The sequence below is a fragment of the Giraffa tippelskirchi genome, chromosome 13 (genome assembly GCF_054371585.1).
Source record: "Giraffa tippelskirchi isolate mGirTip1 chromosome 13, T2T-mGirTip1v1.2.pri, whole genome shotgun sequence".
NCBI lineage: Eukaryota > Metazoa > Chordata > Mammalia > Artiodactyla > Giraffidae > Giraffa > Giraffa tippelskirchi.
In genome coordinates, this window is record NC_137287.1 from 28,866,801 (window position 1) to 28,889,848 (window position 23,048).

Below are 23,048 nucleotides of genomic sequence, written 5' to 3' on the forward strand. Positions count from 1 at the left end.
CTGCTAATTTCTTTAATAGTCATGAGAATACAGGTGTAGGTAGCAATGCAGAGGAGAGACATGTCCCAAATTTGGATGATTAAGACACGTTTTCTCATTTCCACCCTGTAATTTGAGATGTTCTTGATTTTCGTTTTCACTCGTCATCAACTTGCAGTGGCAGCAAACATTTTAATGTTCAAGTCTCTGCCCTCTACTTCCCAGACCCTCTCTCAAGCCATATACAGTCTAGAGATACTCTTTATGTAAAGAAAAGAGTCCCGCAGTGAATCTTTACACACAAGTGGAAATTCCTTGTGTAGTGCAAATTACACATCTTCCCCATTTTATGAGTTTTGTAAATGTTGAGGCTTCTATTTATCGACTTTTTAAAAGTGGATGTTCTAGTATGCCACCGGGTGTCCTGACCTCTGTTCCTCTTCCTTTCTTCCTACCCATCATCCTTACCCTATTCATCATTTTTGTATTAAACTCACAATTAAGCATTGCCACTCAGAGCAGTGGTCTTTGATTCTGGCTACATTTTCTGATTGCAGGGGTAATTAAAAGAAACCTACAGATGCTCAGGGCACAGCCCTAAAGACTCTGACTTAAATAATCTGAGATGGGATACTGCTAAGCCATTCTAATTGCAGCCAGGATGGAGGACCACTAGCCTAGAGATTGAAAACAGAGAACCAAAACTGAGGGGTCTGTATTCCCATCCTACCTATGATGTGTCCTCTGGCAGTTAACCACCTCCCTGAGGCTCAGTTTCCTCATCCATAAGATGGGGATGGTTGCAGCAGAATTGAGTTGTGATAAGAGATTACATGGCACACAAAGTCTAAAATATTTACTCTGAACCTGTACAGGAAAAGTTTGCTGTAACTTAGCATAACATAAGCCCGTGTAACAGGGAAGAACAGAATCTGATTCCATGTTGGATCTGTTTCTTTTACTTCAGCCTTTGTTCTCCATTGTCTTTGTTACTATAATCACTGAAAGAAGGCTGTCATAGCTATGCCCGCATGCGTGCTAAGTTGCTTCAGTCGTGTCTGACTCTTTGCAACCCCATGGACTGTATCCCATGAAGCTCCTCTGTCCATGGGATTCTCCAGGCAAGAATACTGGAGGAGGTTGCCATGCCCTCTTCCAGGGGATCTTCCTGACCCAGGGATCGAACTTGTGTCTCTTATGTCTCCTGCATTGGCAGGTGGGTTCTTTACCACTAGTGCCACCTGGGAAGCCCTATCTATAGCTATAAGCATACATAACGGCCTGCCTCAGGGAACCCTGACCCTCTGCCTGAAAGTTAAACTAAACTGCCTTTGTTCAGCTCATAGGGAGACATTTTGACCCTGTGAGTGGCTACAGAAAAGGAAGAAAATTAACACATGCCCTCCCTGCAGCTGGCCAAGCCAAGAGATATTCTGCAAGACTTATGGTCTTCTTACTTTCCTTCCTCACCTCCTCCCCATCTCTATTCTATAAACGAAATTAGCATCCAGACCTTGATAAGATGGTACTCTGGGACATTAGTTTGCCATCTTCTCAGACACCTGAAAGTTATTCCTTGTCTCAACACCTCGTCTCTCCCGATTACAGCCCTGCTAGGCTGTGAGCAGACTGAGCTTGGATTCGGTAACACTTGTTCCATAAACCTCATTTATGTCCTCATGGGGTTCCTAGCCTAGTCGGGGGAGAGACTTTAAATACCTCCCATATATTCCCAGTAAAGGTGCAGTGTGGTATTATGGAGACAGTCTGGGATTGGTTTCTTTCCTTAAATCTTCCCTAAACCATACATTTGACCTTAAGTAACCTGCTTTTCCCCCCATTCCTCTGAGCCTCAACTTCCACATTTTTTATGAGGAAATGTGGGGTTTGATAATCACTTTGGTCTCTTTTGTGACTTCCCCTATGGCTCAGTGGTAAAAAATCTTCCTGCAGTGCAGGAGATGTGGGTTCGGTTCCTGGGTCAGGAAGATCCCCAGGAGGAGGACATGGCAAGCCACTCCAGTATTCTTGCCTGGAGAATCCCGTGGACAGAGGAGCCTGGTGGGCTACAGTCTATATGTTCACAAAGAGTTGGATACGACTGAAGCGACTGAGAGCACATGCACTCGCAAGGGCTCTTTTATCTCTAGAATGTTCTGATTCTGTCCCTGGCATCCTGTGTTGCTCTTAAAGCACAGCTCTATTCTATGGGAACTGGTCCAGAAGACCTTTTCAGTTGGGTGTGGTGACAACCCAGGCTTTCCCTTCTCTACACTATAGATGTTTTAGAGTGAAGTGATACCATTCTGCATCATAGCTGCTCTTCTTTTTCTAGAGATTCAGAGAAGGGTTTAGAAATCCCTCTGTGGCACGAGGCAGATTTGACTGCAGAGAAGACAATTTGGGCAACCTCAGCTGAGAGAGTTTTAAAGATACTAAGCTGCTGGCTTTGAAGATGGAGGAAGGGGATGGGTGTTGAAGAATGCAAAGAGTGCAGCTCTAAAAGCTAGCAAAGGCAGTTGAAAAAAACCTCCACTCTGCAGGGAGCACAGCCCTGTTGATATTTTAATTCCACTCCAGTCAAGTTGCTTTTGGAGGGACTTCCCTGGTGGTCCAGTGGTCAAGAGTCCGTACTCCTGACGGAAGGGGCCCAGGTTTGATCCCTGATTGGGAAACTAGATCCCACATTCCACAGTTAAGAGTTTGCACGCCGCAGCTAAGGATCCTTGGTGCCATAACTAAAGGTCTCATGAGCTGCAACTAAGCCTTGGCACAGTCAAGTAAATAAATAAATACTAAAAAACAAACAAACAAACAAAAACCTTGCTTTTGGAATTCCAACTTTGAGAATTGTAAGAGGATAAATGTGTGTTACTTTAAGCCACTGCCTTTGTGGTAATTGTTGTGACAACAACTGTAGGGACGTAATATACCTTCCTTACACTGATAAGTAACCCATGGATTCCAAGGAGAACAAGGAGTGTACATGTAAAGTAAGTCTTGTACCAGAGAGAAAGTGAGTAAAGGGTTTTATTTTGGTCAGCTACATGGAAACACTGGAATGGAATAGAGACAGAGGGGGAAATGAAGGAGAGTTGAATGGGGTGAGAGGGAAAATACAGAAGGTCTGTGTTCCTCCCCAACTCTTCATTTGCATCCATCACTGTGCCAGGGCAAATTCTAAGCTATTCCCACAATCTCCATCTGCTGGCATTAGTGAGACCTGAGACTTGCTGTGACCTGAGACTTACTTCTAACCAGTAGACTTGGCAGAGGTGATGTTGTCTGGGTCTTAGACTAGAGAGAGATGTCCTTGTCTGTGCACAGATTGGAAAAGAATTTCCAGACATGAGGTAGAATGAGAGGAGAATAAAGCTTATTAGAGTGGGAGACTCTGTTAGAACAGTGGACTGGCTCAAGGGAGAGCTGAACCCTTTTGCAGGCTAGTGACCAATTTTTATAGCCTCAAGACTGCAAAGATTCCTTCTGGAAGGGTGGCATTAGGTGACTGGTTACAATGCTATAGGGTAGATAATAGGGTGGGCGTTTTACCTAATATGGGGTCAGGAAACTGGCCAGTTTAGATCCAGAGGCACATGGCAACAATCATTATTTATTAATCCAGAGATTTTTGTCCTGTGAACTTGTACAAAACTCCACACCTATGCAAGAGAGGCTGTCCCATTGGCCTTGCAGAAGCAAACAGCCTTGTTGGAACTGTCTGTGGAGAGTGGCGTGTGTCAGGGAATGGGACTGGTGTCTAGGATTTGAGGAGAGCCCCCATAGCCAGCAAGAAACCAGGACCCATAGTCAATCAGCAACATGAAGGCAAATGTGTCAACTATCAAAATGAATTTGGAAGGAGGTCCTTCCTGAATCCACATTCAAGATGAGAACATGGGGACTTCCCTTGTAGTCCAGAGGTTAAGAATCCATCTTTCAACGCAGAGGGTTCAGGTTTGATCTCTTGTCAGGAAACTAAGATCCCACATGCCATGGAGCAACTGAGCCCATGTGCCACGACTACTGAACCCATACGCTCTGTACACATGGGACACAACTAGAGACAAGCCCGCATGCCACAATGAAAGATCCCGTGTGTTGTACTAAGACCCAGTGCAGCCCCCCTCCCCCCCAAAAAGATGAGAACACAGGCACCTCCCTCCCCCTGCCCCCTGACACCCTGATTGATGCCTTGTGAGACCCACAGGAAGAGACCAAGCTGTACCTGAATGTCTGAGCCACAGAAATGATGAGATGATAAATGTATCTCTTTTTAGTTAGTAGGTTTGTGGTAACTTGTTACACAGCAATAGGAAATATATGTAATAAAATACAATAAAATACATTCTAGTTGAGGTGATTCCATGATTATTGAAGGAGTGTATTTGCGACAATCTCAAATCTTTTACTTTCACAAAGATTTCCACCCTGTGTGAATAACCACAATGCCTATCATCATGACTCTCAAAAATTGAAGTTATCAAAGTTGTATTTAAAATAAAAATATGACCGAGGAGTTACAGAACATGGAATGATCATTAATGGGTGGTTTTTTTTTTTTTTTGCTATACTGGGTCTTATTTGTGGCACATAAGACCTTTGACCTTCATTGGTACATGTAGGATATAGTTCCCTGAACAGGGATTGAACCCAGGCCCTCTGCATTGAAAGCTGGACTGCCAGGGAAGGACAATTAATTTTAAACTTAGTTTAAGCATTTGACAGTATAGAGTATATTTGGCAGTATAGAGAATAGTACACAGGTTAGGTAAATTCTGATTAAAGCAAAAGGGAGGGCAAGGAGCAATTCAGCATAAGGATAGCATTTAAGATGCGTGTATAGAAAATTCACTATGTGTTGGATGTTATATTGAATACTTTACATATGTATCTTATTTAATCATCTACATATGTATCTTATTTAATCATCATTATCAACTCTATGGGGGTAGGTACTTTGACTATCTCCAGTATACAAATAAATAGGGGCACAGAAAGTTTATTTAACTTGCTCAAAGTCACACAATGATGTCGACTTACAATACAGTATATTAGGGCATATATATGGAATTTAGAAAGATGGTAACAACGATCCTAGATGCAAGGCAGCAAAAGAGACACAGATGTAAAGAATAGACTTTTGGACTATGTGGGAGAAGGCGAGGGTGGGGTGCTATGAGAGAATAACATTGAAATATGTATTTTACCATATGTAAACTAGATGACCAGTTCAAATTCGATGCATGAAGCAGGGCACTCAAAGCTGATGCTCTGGGACAACCCAGAGGGATGAGGTGGGGAGGGAGGTGGGAGGTGGGGTTCAGGATGGGGGGACAGATGTGCACCTGTGGCTGACTCATGTTGATGTATGGCAAAAACCATTGCAATATTGTAAAATAATTATCCTCCAATTAAAATAAATACATTTAAAAAGAAAACCTTAAAAAAAGAGCACAATGTGAGAGTTTCGAGTTAAGATTGATTTGGGGCAAAATGAGGACTAAAGCCTGGTAAACAGCGTCTCAGATAGCTCTGAGAAATTGCTCCAAAGAGGTAGGGGGATGGTCGGCATGTATGTATAATTTTGGTGAAGGGGGGATACATGCAATCAAGCACATATTTTTCCAGAGGGTTTCTATTAGTCTCACCATGCTTTGCTATTCATGAGGAACAGTCGTCACCATGAAGGATTTCAGTGCCTTTCTAGATATGGGGAGATACAAGAGTTGAGCTCATAAAATCAGCTCCTGAAAATATCTGACTATCTGAAGACCTGCCTTGCCAGTTTTCCCCAGAGCACAGAGTGCCTCATTTCTGCTCTCCACCTTGAACTCCTTTTAGAGGGTGTTGAAAGTCAGTAGCTGCTGCAGCACATAATTTAATCCTCATGGAGGTAGACGGCAAGTGCCAATGCATAGTTGATAGCTAGGGCTGATGTCCGGGAGGGACCATGCACGGGGATCTGTGACTAGGCAGGAGGTTGAAGAATGACTGGGGGTATGTAGGAAATGGGAAGGGGTCGTGAGGAAGGAGGAAGGTTCTCCAAAAAGAAATGGAGTCCAAGGCAGCTCTGTCTGAAGGCAAACTGAGAGGCTATTTATGAAACACACTACAACTAGGTTTATTGGCAAAGGATGCCTGAAGGATTTGCTTAGAGTGACTCTGAGACCTTGTCCAGCTTCAGTGGGAAGGAGTGATCTGATTATTAGTATTATTATTATTCATTGATGTAGTTAAACGATGTTGTTTTTAAATTTAATTGGATACAATACAATACAAAATTAAAAAGCTTTTTAGAAGTTTATTATCAAATTATTATTAACTCATGGGATTTTTTAAAAACAACATCGCTTAACTACATCAATGAATAATAATAAAAATAACAAAGTAATGCTCAAAATTCTCCAAGCCAGGCTTCAACAGTACATGAACTGTGAACTTCCAGATGTTCAAGCTGGTTTTAGAAAAGGCAGAGGAACCAGAGATCAAATTGCCAACATCCTCTGGATCATTGAAAAAGCAAGGGTGTTCCAGAAAAACATCTACTTTTGCTTTATTGACTACGTCAAAGCCTTTGACTGTGTGGATCACAACAAACTGTGGAAAATTGTTTAAGAGATGGGAATACCAGACCACCTGACCTGCCTCCTGAGAAATCTGTATGCAGGTCAAGAAGCAACAGTTAGAACTGGACATGGAACAACAGACTGGTTCCAAATCGCAACAGGAACACCTCAAGGCTGTATATTGTCAGCCTGCTTATTTAACTTATATGCAGAGTACATCATGCAAAATGCCAGGCTGGATGAAGCACAAGCTGCAATCAAGATTGCTGGGAGAAATATCAATAACCTCAGGTATGCAGATGACACCACCCATATGGCAGAAGCGAAGAACTAAAGAGCCTCTTGAGGAAAGTGAAAAAGTTTGCTGAAAACTCAACATTTAGAAAACTAAGATCATGGCATCTGTTCCCATCACTTCATGGCAAATAGATGGGGAAACAATGGAAACAGTGACAGATTTTATTTTTCTGGGCTCCAAAATGACTGAAGATGGTGACTGCAGCCATGAAATGAAAAGATGCTTGCTCCTTGGAAGAAAAGCTATGACCAACCTAGATAGCATATTAAAAAGCAGAGACATTACTTTGCCAGCAAAGGTCCATCTAGTCAAAGCTGTGGTTTTTCTAGTAGTCATGTATGGATGTGAGAGTTGGACCATAAAGAAAGCTGAGCATGGAAGAATTGATGCTATTGAACTGTGGTGTTGGAGAAGACTCTTGAGAGTCCCTTGGACTGCAACGAGATCCAAGCAGTCAATCCTAAAGGAGATCAGTCCTGAATATTCATTGGAAGGACTGATGTTGAAGCTGAAACTCCAATACTTTGGCCACCTGATACGAAGAGCTGACTCTTTTGAAAATACTGTGATGCTGGGAAAGATTGAAGGCAGGAGGAGAAGGGGATGACAGAGGATGAGATGATTGGATGGCATCACCAGCTCGATGGACATGAGTTTAAGTAAGCTCTGGGAGTTGGTGATGGACAGGGAATCCTAGTGTGCTGCAGTCCATGGAGTCGCAAAGAGTCAGACACAACTGAGCAACTGAACTGAATAGCCAATTAATAATGTTGTGATAGTTTCAGGTGGGTGGCAATGGAACTCAGCCATACATAAACATGTATCTGTTCTCCCCCAAACTCCCCTCTCATCCAGGCTGCCACATAACTGTGAGCAGAGCTCCATGTGCTATAAAGTAGGTCCTTCTTGTTTATCCATTTTAAATATAGCAGTGTGTACATATCCATCCCAAACTCCTTAACCATCCCTTCATCCATCCATCCACCGGCAGCAACTGTAAGTTTGTTCTCTAAGTCTGTGAGTCTGTTTCTGTTTCGTAAATAAGTTCATCTGTGTCATTTCTGTTTTGATTCCACACATAAGGGGCATTCCTGATAATAGGCTTATAATTGTTGGTAATGTGTCTTTGACAGGGAGAAATCTTCTGACACTGGCGGAACATTGGAATCAAGTAATGTGAAAAGAGAAAAGTGGCAGCTTGCCAATGTTTGCATGAGGTCTTGCCAAAGTGAGGGCCACTTCTGGCTGGACAGAAGATGAAGGCCCATAGCAGAGTGTCTAAGAGTGATGGCTGCCAGGTCAGGGGCCTCCTGATGCATTCACATAGCAGCTGTGTTGCCATATGCAAGTTATTGTGCATGTTCTGTGCCTCAGTTTCCTCATCTATAAAATGGAGCTATAGAAAGTGTGTACCTAGTAGCACTGTTGCAAAAATAAAGTGAGTTGATCCATGTCAAGTGCTTAGAACACTGGCAGTACATGCTCAATAGATGTTATTATTATCAATACTATTACTATGCTGATGATGGACAACTTTTTTATCTTTATTTTTTATTTTTTGCCACATTCCTGGTGAAGCAAGCTGGTTTTTCATGCTATTATATCTTAGATGTTCCAGGCACTCTTCTTGATAACAGTAATCTCATTTCCTCCCATAATTTATCATCATTCCTGTGGTATATGTGAGAATCTTGGAGGACATCAAGACAAAGCAGCAATTACTGGTGGAGCCAGCGTTCCAGCCAGAATGCTGAGACCCCTTCTATACTCTTTAAGTTGCTCTCACAAGAAGAGACCATCAACTCTAGGGTAAGAGATTGGTACCACCAGTGGCTTAGATGGTAAAGAGTCTGCAAGAAGTGCAGACTACACTCCATAGGGTCATAAGAATGGGGCATGATTGAGTGCCCTTCAGGTCTGCAGGGAGGAGGATGTTCCTTTCTGCCCCAGCCCATTCTGGTCTCCAGGTGCAGAGCTCTGCTTTTATGTGTAGCGGGGAAAGTGCTCCTTCTGCTGGCCTTCTAGTTTCTTAAAGCCCCAAGTCTGCAGTCTTCATGCTTCATCAGCTGCAGGCCTCCCCAGTGTGCTCCAAAGCAGGGGTCCTCAACCCCTGGACCAGAAACTGGCTTGCACAGCAGGAGGTGAGTGGCGGGCCCGTGAATGAGCAAAGCTTAATACGTATTTACAGCTGCTCCCCATCATTCACATTACTGCCTGAGCTCCGCCTCCTGTCAAATCAGCGTTAGGTCATCACAGGAGTGCGAACCCTAACCCTAAAGGAAATGTGGAATATCCTACTGCTACTGCTTAGTCAGTCCGTTGTGTCTGACTCTCTGTGACCCCGATGGACTGTAGCACACCTGGCTCCTCTGTCCATGGGATTCTCCAGGCAAGAATACTGGAGTGGGCTGCCATTTTCTCCTCCAGGGGATCTTCCAACCCAGGGATTGCACCCTCATCTCTTGCATTGGCCTCTTGTGTCTCCTGCATTGGCAGGTGGGTTCCATCCTGAGATTGCCACCAAATAGAAATAAAGTGCACAATAAATAATGTAATGTGCTTGAATCATCCCCAAATCAGACCCTGTACCCCCCCCACCCCATTTCCATGGAAAAAATTGCCTTCCACGAAACTGGTCCCTGGCACCAGAAGGGTTGGGGACCACTGTTGTAATGGAACCTCACCAGGTAGCAGGATCGGAGACATTCTGAGGGCTTTTGGCAAAAGAGATCTTGGGTACTTTTCTGTTTGGAAGCACAGTTCCCACTGAGTTTAGGGAGAGGTGACCCCACCATAGGTGAAGATGTTTCCTGGCAGGTTGCTCCCCCTTTTTTTCCCAAAGTGTGTAGGGTTTTAGGAGCTGAACTGAAGGCATAGTCTTCTTTCTGGGATTTCCTGTAGTTTCAAGGGTGTGGTTAGCCTTCCTCATCAGGTACATTGTGATTCAAGGAAGACTGCAGAGACACAGGGAGTAGAAAAGACATTTCACATGAACACTGGGAATAAGAACTTTGAGGAAATGAGGGAGAAAGGAAAAGAATGAAGCAAATTGTTGAGGGCGGTCAAAACTCCCAAATGAAAGAAGAAAAATTGTGCCTTTCTGAAAAGACCCAAAGTAAATGACACGTGTTAGGAAGAAGACAACCATGAAGGATAAACTTGAGAGAGACAGGAGTGGGGAAGGTAACAGAGGATGTAGTGTGCTGGAGTAAGATGGATGGTAGGAGGAAAGGCGGCAGAACGGGAAACATGATAAACTCTTAAGTGCCAATGAGAGAGATTCCAGTAACGAGAACCTCAGCTAAGACAAACGTAAGAAGTAAAACCCTTTCAGAGCACAGCTGAGGGGCCGAATGGAACCGACAGCCAATGAGGGCAGGGCTGGAGGATGGGAAGCATGAAGGAGACAAACTCAAAGAGAAAGAGAATCTCTGGGCTGCCATGGCTGTCAAATGGCTTTGACAAGGGAGGCAAAGAGGGACAACGAGGGGCTGATTTGACGGGCAAATCTCCCAGCCCTGAGTCACATAGCATTAGAGGGATCTGCTCTGTGGGCCGTGACTGTCTCCGCTCTGGGATTCACATGAGGGCACATTCAGCACTGATGACGCATGTTCCTTGTCTGTTTGAGAATAGATTTAAGGTGGAAAAGTCTAGGAAGCAGCTGTAAAGGCTCAGAAGTCAAAACTGTATTTCCAAACTTGCAGGCCTGAAAGTGGAGGGAGGGGGTCATCTCTGTTCTAACATCGAAGCCTTTGGTGCTTTTCCTCCAAGGGCTGTCACTGGTTTTCAGTCATAGCTTGTTTGTTTGTTTGTTTGTTTTGATTTTTTCCCAAGTCCTGGTTGAATATAGCTTGGTGGATAGGTATGGAAATCTTGGCCATCGATAGACTGGGTTGGAATCTTAACTCCACCACTTACTGACCCGCTCTTAGTGGTTCAGATGATAAACAATCTGCCTGCAATGCAGGAGACCCAGGTTTGATCCCAGGGCTGAGAAGACCCCCTGGAGAAGGGAATGGCAACCCACTCCAGTATTCTCGCCTGGAGAATTCCCTGGACAGAGGAGTCTGGAGGGCTATAGTCCATGGGGTCGCAAAGAGTCAGACATGACTGAGGGACTAACACTTTCATTTTCCCACCACTTACTGGCTTCATGTTTCTCAAATAGGATGGAGGTGATGTGGGACCCCGTGGGCTGGCTGTGGGGACCAAATGAAATCAGCTGAGTGATGTTCTCAGCATGGTGGTGAGGCTGAACTGGAGGCTGGGGTGTGAATCAAGGCACAGTCCAGCTCCATGTGGTTCTTGGCTGTGAAGTGAGGGAGGGAGCAGCATATGCTGTAATGAAGTATGAGAAATACAACCATGGGCTCTTGTTTTCAAAGTCTAACCCTCACAGCATTTAGAGGACTTGTGGAGGAGTTTCAAGGAAGGGAGAAGGAGATACATAGGCATAGGGAAAATGTATTACCCATACAAGGAGAGAGTGGGGTTCTCTCTACCTCTAAACCAGAGAATTCCTTGAATGTCGGTGAGTAGAAACCAGGTCTACTTGTTTGCAATGCAACTGGAGGCATCAAGACCCCAGACAAGGATGCCTGGCTGGCAGCTCAGTAGAGAGGATGTATTCGTTACCTACAAAACAATTCTCCCAACACAGTGACTTCAAAGAGCAAGCAATGAGCATAATGTATGAGTGTAAGAGGAGTGCTCAGATCAGTTGGAAAGGAAATCAGAGCAATTGTACACAGATTCAGTGAGATACGATGGTTACTACGTTTTGTACTTTATGGGTCCTATAATTCTTGTTGTTTAGTCACTCAGTCATGTCTGACTCTGTGACACCATAGTATGTTGCCCACCAGGCTCCTCTGTCCATGGGATTTCCCAGGCAAGAATACCGGAGTGGGTTGCCGTTTCCTTCTCCAGGGGATCTTCCCAATCCAGGGATCAAACTCGTGTCTCCTACATTGGCAGGTAGATTCTTTACCACTGAGCCACCAGGGAAGCCCCATGGGCCCAGTGAATATTTGTCTGAATGAATGAAAGAACAAATGAATGACTGGAGGTTTGGTGCAAAAGCAGAAGGCAAACAGCTTGAAAAGATTTTTAAAAAACCAATAGGACATTCATTATATCCCAATTTCTATAGGTCAGAAATTTGAGTATGGCTTAACATGGTCATTTCGCTTAGATTCTCTGACGAGACTGCAGTCAAGGTGTTGGGTAGAGAAGATGTTATCTTGGGACTCAAGTGGGAGATGACCCAGTTCCCAGATCACTCCTGTAGCTGTTGGCAGGATTGAGTTTCTTGTGTGCTGCTGGACTGGGGGCTTTAGTTCTGGCTGTTGGCCCGAAGCCACCTCAGTTCCTTGCAGGATGGCCCCTTCCATAGCGCATCTCACAACATGGCAGCTTGCTTTATCAGCATTCATCAAAAGAGCCAGAGAGAGAGAGGAGTAGAAGTATTTTGTAATGGAGTTTGAAAGTGACATCTTATCACGTCAGCCATATTCTATTCTTTAGTATACACTCGAGAGGAGGGAATTATACAAGGGCACGAATAGCAGGAGATGAGCATCTAGGAAGTGAGGACCTTGGAGTCCACGGCAGAAACTGCCTACCATGAAGGACTACAACCATTCTTACAAGAGTTCTATATAAGCCTGCCTTAGATGTAGCAGAGAACAGAAGTCAACTGAGAGTGAAACAACAGGGGTATCACTGGGAGTCTGTGTAAATAGTTAGCCAATCACAGAGAAGGTCTACCCTGTGTTTTATACTATATCAGATTCTAGACTCTTGATAGGAGAAGGCAATGGCACCCCACTCCAGTACTCTTGCCTGGAAGATCCCATGGACGGAGGAGCCTGGGAGGCTACAGTCCATGGGGTCGCTAAGAGTCGGACACGACTGAACGACTTCACTTTCACTTTTCCCTTTCATGCACTGGAGAAGGAAATGGCAACCCATTCCAGTGTTCTTGCCTGGAGAATCCCAGGGACAGCAGAGCCTGGTGGGCTGCCGACTATGGGGTCGCACAGAGTCGCACATGACTGAAGCGACTCAGCAGCAGCAGCAGCAGCAGATTCTTAATACATGTACAAGGGCATTATGGGAAAAGTCCTAAGAATGGCTAGGCTGAAAGGCACATTTACAATTTTAATGGATGCTGCAACTTGCCATCCCCAAAAGGATGTACCAGTTATTATATACAGAATTCACAGCCGTTCCTTACCTTCTCTCTTTTTCCTGGAAAAAATGTTCTGTGGCTAACTGCTGGGAACAATGGAGTAGAAGTGATATGAGCAAATGATCATGTTCCATCCAAGTCAATGAAAGGTGAATCACAGACATTACTGTACAGCAAAAGAATAACTCTGAGATTAGATTTAGTGGAGCCCAAGGAGGGAGAGTGACTTGTCAAACCATAAATGAAAGTCTGGCTGGGAAGTGTTGAAGAAGAGAAGGGAACAAAATTGACTAGAGCAAGAACTCTGAATCCAGTACGGAGAGTTAATTCTAACTCTGAAGCCCAAGCTCATCCAAACATTAGCCTAAACATTCATTTATTCATCCATCCAATGACTATTTGGTTCACTTTCTACATGTTAGGAGATGTACATGACACTGAGGGTATAACAATAGGCTAGACTAGGGATCAGAGCACTGGCTAGTGGACAGATCTTTAAAATCTTGTAAATATGTTTTTTCTTTTTTTTGGCTTTGTGGTGTGGCTTGTGGAATCTTAGTTCCCTGACCAGGGATCGAACCTGGGCCCACGGCAGTGAAAGCACTGAGTCTTAACCACTGGACCACCAGGGGATTCCCAGATCTTATAAATAAATTTTATTAGAACACAGCTACACTCATATGGGCTTCCTGGATGGCTCAGCAGTAAAGAATCCTCCTGCAATGCAGGAGACACAAAGGACACAGGTTCAATCCCTGGGTCAGGAAGATCCTCTGGAGGAGGAAATGGTCACCCACTCCAGTATTCTTGCCTGAAAGATCCCATGGACAGAAGAACCTGGCAGGCTACAGTCCAAAGGGTCGCAAAGAGTCGGACACGCCTGAGCAACTGAGCACACATAGTCACACTCATTAACTAACAAATTATCCATGAATGTTTTCACACTATGACAGTGGAGTTGAGTAGTTGTGACAGAGACTGTATGGTCCACAAAGCTGAAAATATTTACTATTTGCCTCTTACAGAAAAAGTTTGACAATCCCTAGATTGACAGTCATGGTTGCCATCTAACAGTAAAGATGGACATTCATCCAATAATGTCCTAGGTGTATAATTATAAACTGTGAGTAATGTTCTGGAAAGTATATGATGCTGTGACAGAATGCAGCATGGGACACTTTTTGATAGAGTGCTCAGGGAATACTTCCTGAGGACATGCATTTTCTTCAGGGTTTAATGGAGGCAGGCAGGAAGCAGCCTGCAAAGAATGGGGGAAGAGATTTCTGAACAGAGGGAAGAGGATGTATCGAGAATCCATGTTGGGAAAGAACTCATCTCTCCCAGGAATGAAGAGGCCGCAGAGTAGCTGGACCATGGAGAGTGAGACAAGACTCAGGATCGGATCTTCAGGGACCCCCAGTCAGTGGTCACAGACCTGGATTTTGTGTAAAGCACAATATGAAGACTTTGAAATTTTTATGATCAGTTTGATGAATCTTTAAGACCACTCTGTCTTGTTTAATTAGCTGATTTGAAGAGAGAGGAGACTGGAAAAATATTTAGTACCCAGGCCCTGAATCTTTTCTTTGCCTTGACTTAACAGTTCAGGATGTGTGGACAGAGACAGAAAGTTTTATTCACCGAGAGGTGAGGCATGTCAGGTTGGCCACAGAGATGAGAAGCCCTTGGAAGCTGCCAGAGAAGTGAAGCAACGCAGCCAAGCTCTGGTGGCAATTTTGAAAAGTGAACCCTCTTGTGGAGATGTTATACTTCTTGGGTCACACAGTCCATGGAAAGGTCTGAACCACAGTGCTGTCCCAGGGAATACTCATCACAGGACTTTTGCAGCAAAGAAAGCTGCTGATGCCTTTTTAAAATAAGATATTTAAAACATTTGATTAATAATTAGTGTCTGTGCTGTCTTCATTGCTCTGCATGGGCTTTCTCTTCTTGCGGTGAGCTGGGGCTACTCATTGCAGAGCACAGGCTTCTCATTGAGGTGGCTTCTCTTGTTGTGGAGCACAGGCTCAGTAGTTATGGCACATGGGCTCAGCTGCTGTGAGGCATGTGGAATCTTCTTGGAGCAGGGATCGAACTGATGTCCCTTACACTGGCAGGCAGATTCTTTTACCCCTAGACCAGCAGGGAAGTCTTGGTGATGCCTTTAAAAAGTTTTTAAAAATTTATTTTTATTGGAGAATAACTGCTTTACAATGTTGTGTTAGTTTCTGCTGTACAATGGAGTGAATCAGGTATATGTGTACATATTAAATACATCCCCTCCCTCTTGGACCTCCCTCCCATCCCACTGCTCACGGTCACCACAGAGCACCAAGCTGAGCTCCCTGCCCTATAAAGTAGGTTCCCACTAGCTGGTTGTTTTACACATGGCATTACTGATGCCTTTTTAGACTACTAAAGTGGTAATTTTTATCAAGTATAAATGAACTAAGAGTCACAGACAACTCTTAATCTCCATGTCAAACCCTCTTTCTCCAGCTCTTAACTATTGCTTTCCCTGTGGCCCCTTCTCACAAGTGATGAAGATGTTTCGTTGTTTGGTTTTGCACTTGTTGCTAAAAGTGTTCAGGCTTGAAAACAAAACAAAAGAGCTAAGCAAAACAACTTCATAAGTGCCTGCTTGACATTGAGCAAGGAATTAATTCACCTTTTCCAGATTTTACCTTATCTTAATGGCTTTCTAATCTCCTTGAAGGAGCATAGCAATTTAGTCATGAGCTTGGAAGTGCTAACCAACATCTTCCCTGAGTAGATAGCTGTGTAATCGAATAAGCTTTCAAGGTGTCTCCTTGAAAGTTTTATTAAAAAGCTAGTACTAAAACCACGTCAGATGATGTCACTTTTTATCATCCCACTAAACAATGAGAAAACCAAGGGCCAAGCTGCTTAGGACAGTGTGCTATTGGTGAATGATGCAGCTGGACCTGATGTCTTCAAGGTGAACAATTATAGAAAATGAAGCCTTTTTTGCCGAAATGCAAACTTTTTTTTCTCTTATGGGCTATCATGTTTAATAAAAATATATAATAACATGTAAAAATGTGGACATTTTCCTTTCAGTTATTTTATAATCAAGAATGATGTAAATTGATAGTTAATATAGTTACCTATTTTAATTAATTGTTAATTAAAACTATTAGTTAATAGTTAATAACTAGTAGTTATTTTAACAGTTTTCATTCCAATCCCAAAGAAAGGCAGTGCCAAAGAATGTTCAAAATACTGCACAACTGCACTCATCTTACATGCTGGCAAAGTAATGCTCAAAATTCTCCATGCCAGGTTTCAACAGTATGTGAACCATGAACTTCCAGATGTTCAAGCTGGATTTAGAAAAGGCAGAGGAACCAGAGATCAAATTGCCAACATCTGCTAGGTCATTCAGAAAGCAAGAGAGTTCCAGAAAAACATCTACTTTTGCTTTACTGATTACGCCAAAGCCTTTGACTGTGGATCACAACAAACTGTGGAAAATTCTGAAAGAGATGGAAGTACCAGACCACCTGTTCTGCCTCCTGAGAAATCTGTATGCAGGTCAAGAAGCAACAGTTAGAACTGGACATGGAACAACAGACTGGTTCCAAATTGCAACAGGAACACATCAAGGCTGTATATTGTCAGCCTGCTTATTTAACTTATATGCAGAGTACATCATGAGAAATGCTGGACTGTATGAAGCACAAGCTGGCATCAAGATTGCCAGGAGAAATATCAATAACCTCAGAAACGCAGATGATACCACTCTTATGGCAGAAGGCAAAGAAGAACTAAAGAGCCTCTTGATGAAAGTGAAAGAGAAGAGTGAAAAAGTTGGCTTAAAACTCAGCATTCAGAAAACTGAGATCATGGCATCCGGTCCCATCACTTCATGGCAAATAGATGGGGAAACAGTGAGAGAAACTATTTTCTTGGGCTCCAAAATCACTGCAGATGGTGACTGCAGCCATGAAATTAAAAGACTCTTGCTCCTTGGAAGAAAAGCTATGACCAACCTAGACAGCATATTAAAAAGCAGAGACATTACTTTACCAACAAAGGTCTATCTAGTCAAAGCTATGTTTTTTTCAGTAGTCATGTATGGATGTGAGATTTGGACTATAAAGAAAGCTGAGCGCCACAGAATTGATGCTTTTGAGCTGTGGTGTTGGAGAAGACTCTTGAGAATCCCTTGGACTGCAAGGAAATCCAAGCAGTCAATCCTAAAGAAAATCAGTTCTGAATATTCATTGGAAGGACTGTTTCTGAAGCTGAAACTCCAGCACTTTGGCAGCTCATGCAAAGAACTGACTCATTGGAAAAGACCCCAGTGCTGGGAAAGATTGAAGGTGGGAGGAGAAGGGGACGACAGAGGATAAGATGGTTGGATGGCATTACTGACATGATGGACATGAGTTTGAGTAGGCTCCGGGAGTTGGTGATGGACAGGGAAGCCTGGTGTGCTGCAGTCCATGGGGTCGCAAAGAGCTGGACATGACTGAGTGACTGAACTGAATTGACTAAATAGTTAATGACTTGTAAGACAGTATCATTATCACTAGAGAAAGCAAAGACAAATATAATGGCCAGATCATGAGTGAACCTTTTTTTCATTCCTCTGTAGGTTAGAAATTGGTTTTATCCTTGAGAGGATGAAAAGGAAAATGTAGGATTATTGGAAGCTAGGAGCTCAGTGGAAGGGCTGCAGAGCTGGTATTGAAATTGAAAGTGAAATTCACTCAGTCATGTCTGACTCTGCAACCCTATGGACTATACAGTCCACAGAATTTTCCATGGCCAGAATACTGGAGTGGGTAGCCTTTCCCTTCCCTAGGGGATTTTCCCAACCCAGAAATCAAACCCAGGTGTCCCGCATTGCAGGTGGATTCTTTACCAGCTGAGCCACAAGGGAAGCCCAAGAATACCGGAGTGGGTAACCTATCCTTCTCCAGCAGATCTTCCCAACCCAGGAATTGAACCAGGGTCTCCTGCATTGCAGGCGGATTCTTTTTTTTTTAGTTTATTTTAATTGGAGGCTAATTACTTTACAATATTTTAGTGATTTTTGCCATACATTGACATGGTAGGCGGATTCTTTACCAACTGAGCTATCAGGGAAGCCACAAGGGTTTCAAGCCAGCGAGGAGCTGGTACTGGGAGCATTTAATGAAGCTAGAGATTGGAGCTAACCACTGCAGCTGGAATAATACTGAAAGGAGAAGTAAAACAAAGAGACATTCTCTTATTCCTTCCTCCTCTAGAATCTTCCATCAGCAGTTCCTAACAGGAAGCCAGTCCCTCAAAGGAGTCTGTGAAACTTAGTGTGCAGAATTCCAACTAGGATAACATACGAGTGTAGAAGGGTGGAGAAAGAGCTGGGACACAATTGATAAATAACTTGGGTAATAGTATCCTTTTCTGTGAATAAAGCATCTTGGATCCGTAGGAGCCCCATCAGGCTGGGCTAGGCTCTGAATTCTCTTGACTCCATGAAATTCTAGTAGATTTCTTTCTTTCTGGCATAAACTATTCCAGGTTCATCATGTATGTTTTATGCTCAAGTCAGCTATTTCTGCAAAAAATCCTGGGTTCCTTTTAGCAGAGAATGGTATGTAGAGACCAAAATCTAGGCATCATGGATATTTATCAAAACCCTCATTTTTTTTTTTTTTTTTATAAATTTATTTATTTTAGTTGGGGGCTAATTACTTTACAATATTGTAATAGTTTTTGCCATACATTGACATGAATCAGCCATGGGTTTACATGTGTTCCCCTTCCTGGACCCCCCACCCACCTCCCTCCCCATCCCATCCTTCTGGATCATCCCATTGCCCCGGCCCTGAGCCCTTGTCACATGCATCAAACATGGAATGGTGTTCTGTTTCACATATGATAATATACATGTTTCAATGCTATTCTCCCAGAACGTCCCACCCTCACCTTCTCCCTCAGAGTCCATAAAATTGTTCCATGCATCTGTGTCTCTTATTCTGTCTCGCATATAGGGTTATCGTTACCATCTTTCAAATTCCATATATATGCATTAGTATACTGTATTGTTGTTTTTCTTTCTGGCTTACTTCACTCTGTATAATGGGCTCCAGTTTCATCCATCTCAGTAGAACCGATTCAAATGTATTTTTTTTAATGGCTGAGTAATATTCCATTGTGTATATGTACCACAGCTTCCTTATCCATTCGTCTGCTGATGGACATCTAGGTTGCTTCCATGTCCTGGCTATTGTAAACAGTGCTGCGATGAACATTGGGGTACACGCGTCTCTTTCAATTCTGGTTTCCTCGGTGTATATGCCCAGCAGTGGGATTGCTGGGTCATATGGCAGTTCTATTCCCAGTTTTTTAAGGAATCTCCACACTGTTCTCCATAGTGGCTGTACTAGTTTGCATTCCCACCAACAGTGTAAGAGGGTTCCCTTTTCTCCACACCCTCTCCAGCATTTATTGCTTGTAGACTTTTGGATAGCAGCCATTCTGACTGGTGTGAAATGATACCTCATTGTGGTTTTGATTTGCATTTCTCTAATAATGAGTGATGTTGAGCATCTTTTCATGTGTTTGTTAGCCATCTGTATGTCTTCTTTGGAGAAATGTCTGTTTAGTTCTTTGGCCCATTTTTTGATTGGGTCGTTTATTTTTCGGGAGTTCAGCTGCAGAAGTTGCTTGTATATTTTTGAGATTAATTGTTTGTCTGTTGCTTCATTTGCTATTATTTTCTCCCATTCTGAAGGCTGTCTTTTCACCTTGTTTATAGTTTCCTTTGTTGTGCAAAAGCTTTTAATTTTAATTAGGTCCCATTTGTTTATTTTTGCTTTTATTTCCAATATTCTGGGAGGTGGGTCATGGAGGATCCTGCTGTGATTTATGTCGGAGAGTGTTTTGCCTATGTTTTCCTCTAGGAGTTTTATTGTTTCTGGTCTTACGTTTAGATCTTTAATCCATTTTGAGTTTATTTTTGTGTATGGTGTTAGGAAGTGTTCTAGTTTCATTCTTTTACAAGTGGTTGACCAGTTTTCCCAGCACCACTTGTTAAAGAGATTGTCTTTTCTCCATTGTATATTCTTGCCTCCTTTGTCGAAGATAAGGTGTCCATATGTGCGTGGGTTTATCTCTGGGCTTTCTATTTTGTTCCATTGATCTATATTTCTATCTTTGTGCCAGTACCATACTGTCTTGATGACTGTGGCTTTGTAGTAGAGCCTGAAGTCAGGCAGGTTGATTCCTCCAGTTCCATTCTTCTTCCTCAAGATTGCTTTGGCTATTCGAGGTTTCTTATATTTCCATACAAATTGTGAGATGATTTGTTCTAGTTCTGTGAAAAATACCATTGGTAGCTTGATAGGGATTGCATTGAATCTATAGATTGCTTTGGGTAGTATACTCATTTTCACTATATTAATTCTTCCAATCCATGAACACGGTATATTTCTCCATCTGTTTGTGTCCTCTTTGATTTCTTTCATCAGTGTTTTATAGTTTTCTATATATAAGTCTTTCGTTTCTTTAGGTAGATAAATTCCTAAGTATTTTATTCTTTTTGATGCAATGGTGAATGGTATTGTTTCCTTAATTTCTCTTTCTGTTTTCTCATTATTGGAGTATAGGAATGCAAGGGATTTCTGTGTGTTAATTTTATATCCTGCAACTTTACTATATTCATTGATCAACTCTAGTAATTTTCTAGTAGAATCTTTAGGGTTTTCTATGTAGAGGATCATGTCATCTGCAAACAGTGAGAGTTTTACTTCTTCTTTTCCTATCTGTATTCCTTTTATTTCTTTTTCAGCTCTGATTGCTGTGGCCAAAACTTCCAAAACTATGTTGAATAGTAGTGGTGAAAGTGGGCATCCTTGCCTTGTTCCTGACTTTAGGGGAAATGCTTTCAATTTTTCACCATTGAGGATAATGTTTGCTGTGGGTTTGTCATATATAGCTTTTATTATGTTGAGATATGTTCCTTCTATTCCTGCTTTCTGGAGGGTTTTAATCATAAATGGATGCTGAATTTTGTCAAAGGCTTTTTCTGCATCTATTGAGATAACCATATGGTTTTTTTCTTTCAATTTGTTAATGTGGTGTATTACATTGATTGATTTGCGGATGTTAAAAAAACCTTGCATTCCTGGGATAAAGCCCACTTGGTCATGATGTATGATCTTTTTAATATGATGTTGGATTCTGTTTGCTAGAATTTTATTAAGGATTTTTGCATCTATGTTCATCAGTGATATTGGCCTGTAGTTTTCCTTTTTTGTGACATCTTTGTCTGGTTTTGGAATTAGGGTGATGGTGGCCTCATAGAATGAGTTTGGAAGTTTACCATCTTCTGCAATTTTCTGGAAGAGTTTGAGTAGGATAGGTGTTAGCTCTTCTCTAAATTTTTGGTAGAATTCCGCTGTGAAGCCGTCTGGTCCTGGGCTTTTGTTTGCTGGAAGATTTCTGATTACAGTTTCGATTTCTGTGCTTGTGATGGGTCTGTTAAGATCTTCTATTTTTTCCTGGTTCAGTTTTGGAAAGTTATACTTTTCTAAGAATTTGTCCATTTCTTCCAAGTTGTCCATTTTATTGGCATATAGCTGTTGGTAGTAGTCTCTTATGATCCTTTGTATTTCTGTGGAGTCTGTTGTGATCTCTCCATTTTCATTTCTAATTTTGTTGATCTGATTCTTCTCCCTTTGTTTCTTGATGAGCCTGGCTAATGGCTTGTCAATTTTGTTTATCTTCTCGAAAAACCAGCTTTTAGTTTTGTTGATTTTTGCCATGGTCTCTTTTGTTTCTTTTGCATTTATTTCTGCCCTAATTTTTAAGATTTCTTTCCTTCTACTGACCCTGGGGTTTTTCATTTCTTCCTTCTCTAGTTGCTTTAGGTGTAGAGTTAGTTGATTTATTTGATTTTTTTCTTGTTTCTTGAGGTACGCCTGTATTGCTATGAACCTTCCCCTTAGTATTGCTTTTACAGTGTCCCATAGGTTTTGGGTTGTTGTGTTTTCATTTTCATTCGTTTCTATGCATAATTTGATTTCTTTTTTGATTTCTTCTGCGATTTGTTGGTTATTCAGAAGCGTGTTGTTTAGCCTCCATATGTTGGAACTTTTAATAGTTTTTTTCCTGTAATTGAAGTCTAATCTTACTGCATTGTGGTCAGAGAAGATGGCTGGGATGATTTCAATTTTTTTGAATTTACCAAGGCTAGATTTATGGCCCAGGATGTGATCTATCCTGGAGAAAGTTCCATGTGCACTTGAGAAAAAGGTAAAATTGATTGTTTTGGGGTGGAAACTCCTGTAAATATCAATTAAATCTAATTTGTCTATTGTATCATTTAAAGTTTGTGTTTCCTTGTTAATTTTCTGTTTAGTTGATCTATCCATATGCGTGAGTGGAGTATTAAAGTCTCCCACTATTATTGTGTTATTGTTAATTTCCCCTTTCATACTTGTTAGTATTTGCCTTATATATTGTGGTGCTCCTATGTTGGGTGCATATATATTTATGATTGTTACGTCTTCTTCTTGAATTGATCCTTTGATCTTTATGTAGTGTCCTTCTTTGTCCCTTTTCACATCCTTTATTTTAAAGTCTATTTTATCTGAAATGAGTATTGCGACTCCTGCTTTCTTTTGGTCTCCGTTTGCATGAAATATGTTTTTCCATCCTTTCACTTTCAGCCTGTGTGTGTCTCTAGTTTTGAGGTGGGTCTCTTGTAGACAGCATATATAGGGGTCTTGTTTTTGTATCCATTCAGCAACCCTTTGTCTTTTGGTTGGGGCATTCAACCCATTTACATTTAAGGTAATTATTGATAAGTATGATCCCGTTGCCATTTACTTTGTTGTTTTGAGTTCGTGTTGAAACATCCTTTCTGTGTTTCCTGTTTAGAGAAGATCCTTTAGCATTTGCTGGAGAGCTGGTTTGGTGGTGCTGAATTCCCTCAGCTCTTGCTTGTCTGTAAAGCTTTTGAATTCTCCTTCATATCTGAATGAGACCC

At 42.2% G+C, this 23,048-nt stretch overlaps 1 long non-coding RNA gene and 1 other non-coding gene across 2 annotated transcripts in view; one reads left to right on the plus strand and one right to left on the minus strand.

Annotated features, from left to right (window-relative positions):
• The window catches only part of LOC145532072 (uncharacterized), a 318,302-nt gene that overhangs the window by 137,350 nt on the left and 157,904 nt on the right, over positions 1-23,048 (plus strand). The gene's annotated exons all lie outside the window — the stretch shown is intronic.
• On the minus strand, positions 13,602-13,675 carry TRNAE-UUC (transfer RNA glutamic acid (anticodon UUC)). Its single transcript has one exon. It is a non-coding gene; the product is annotated as a tRNA-Glu (tRNA).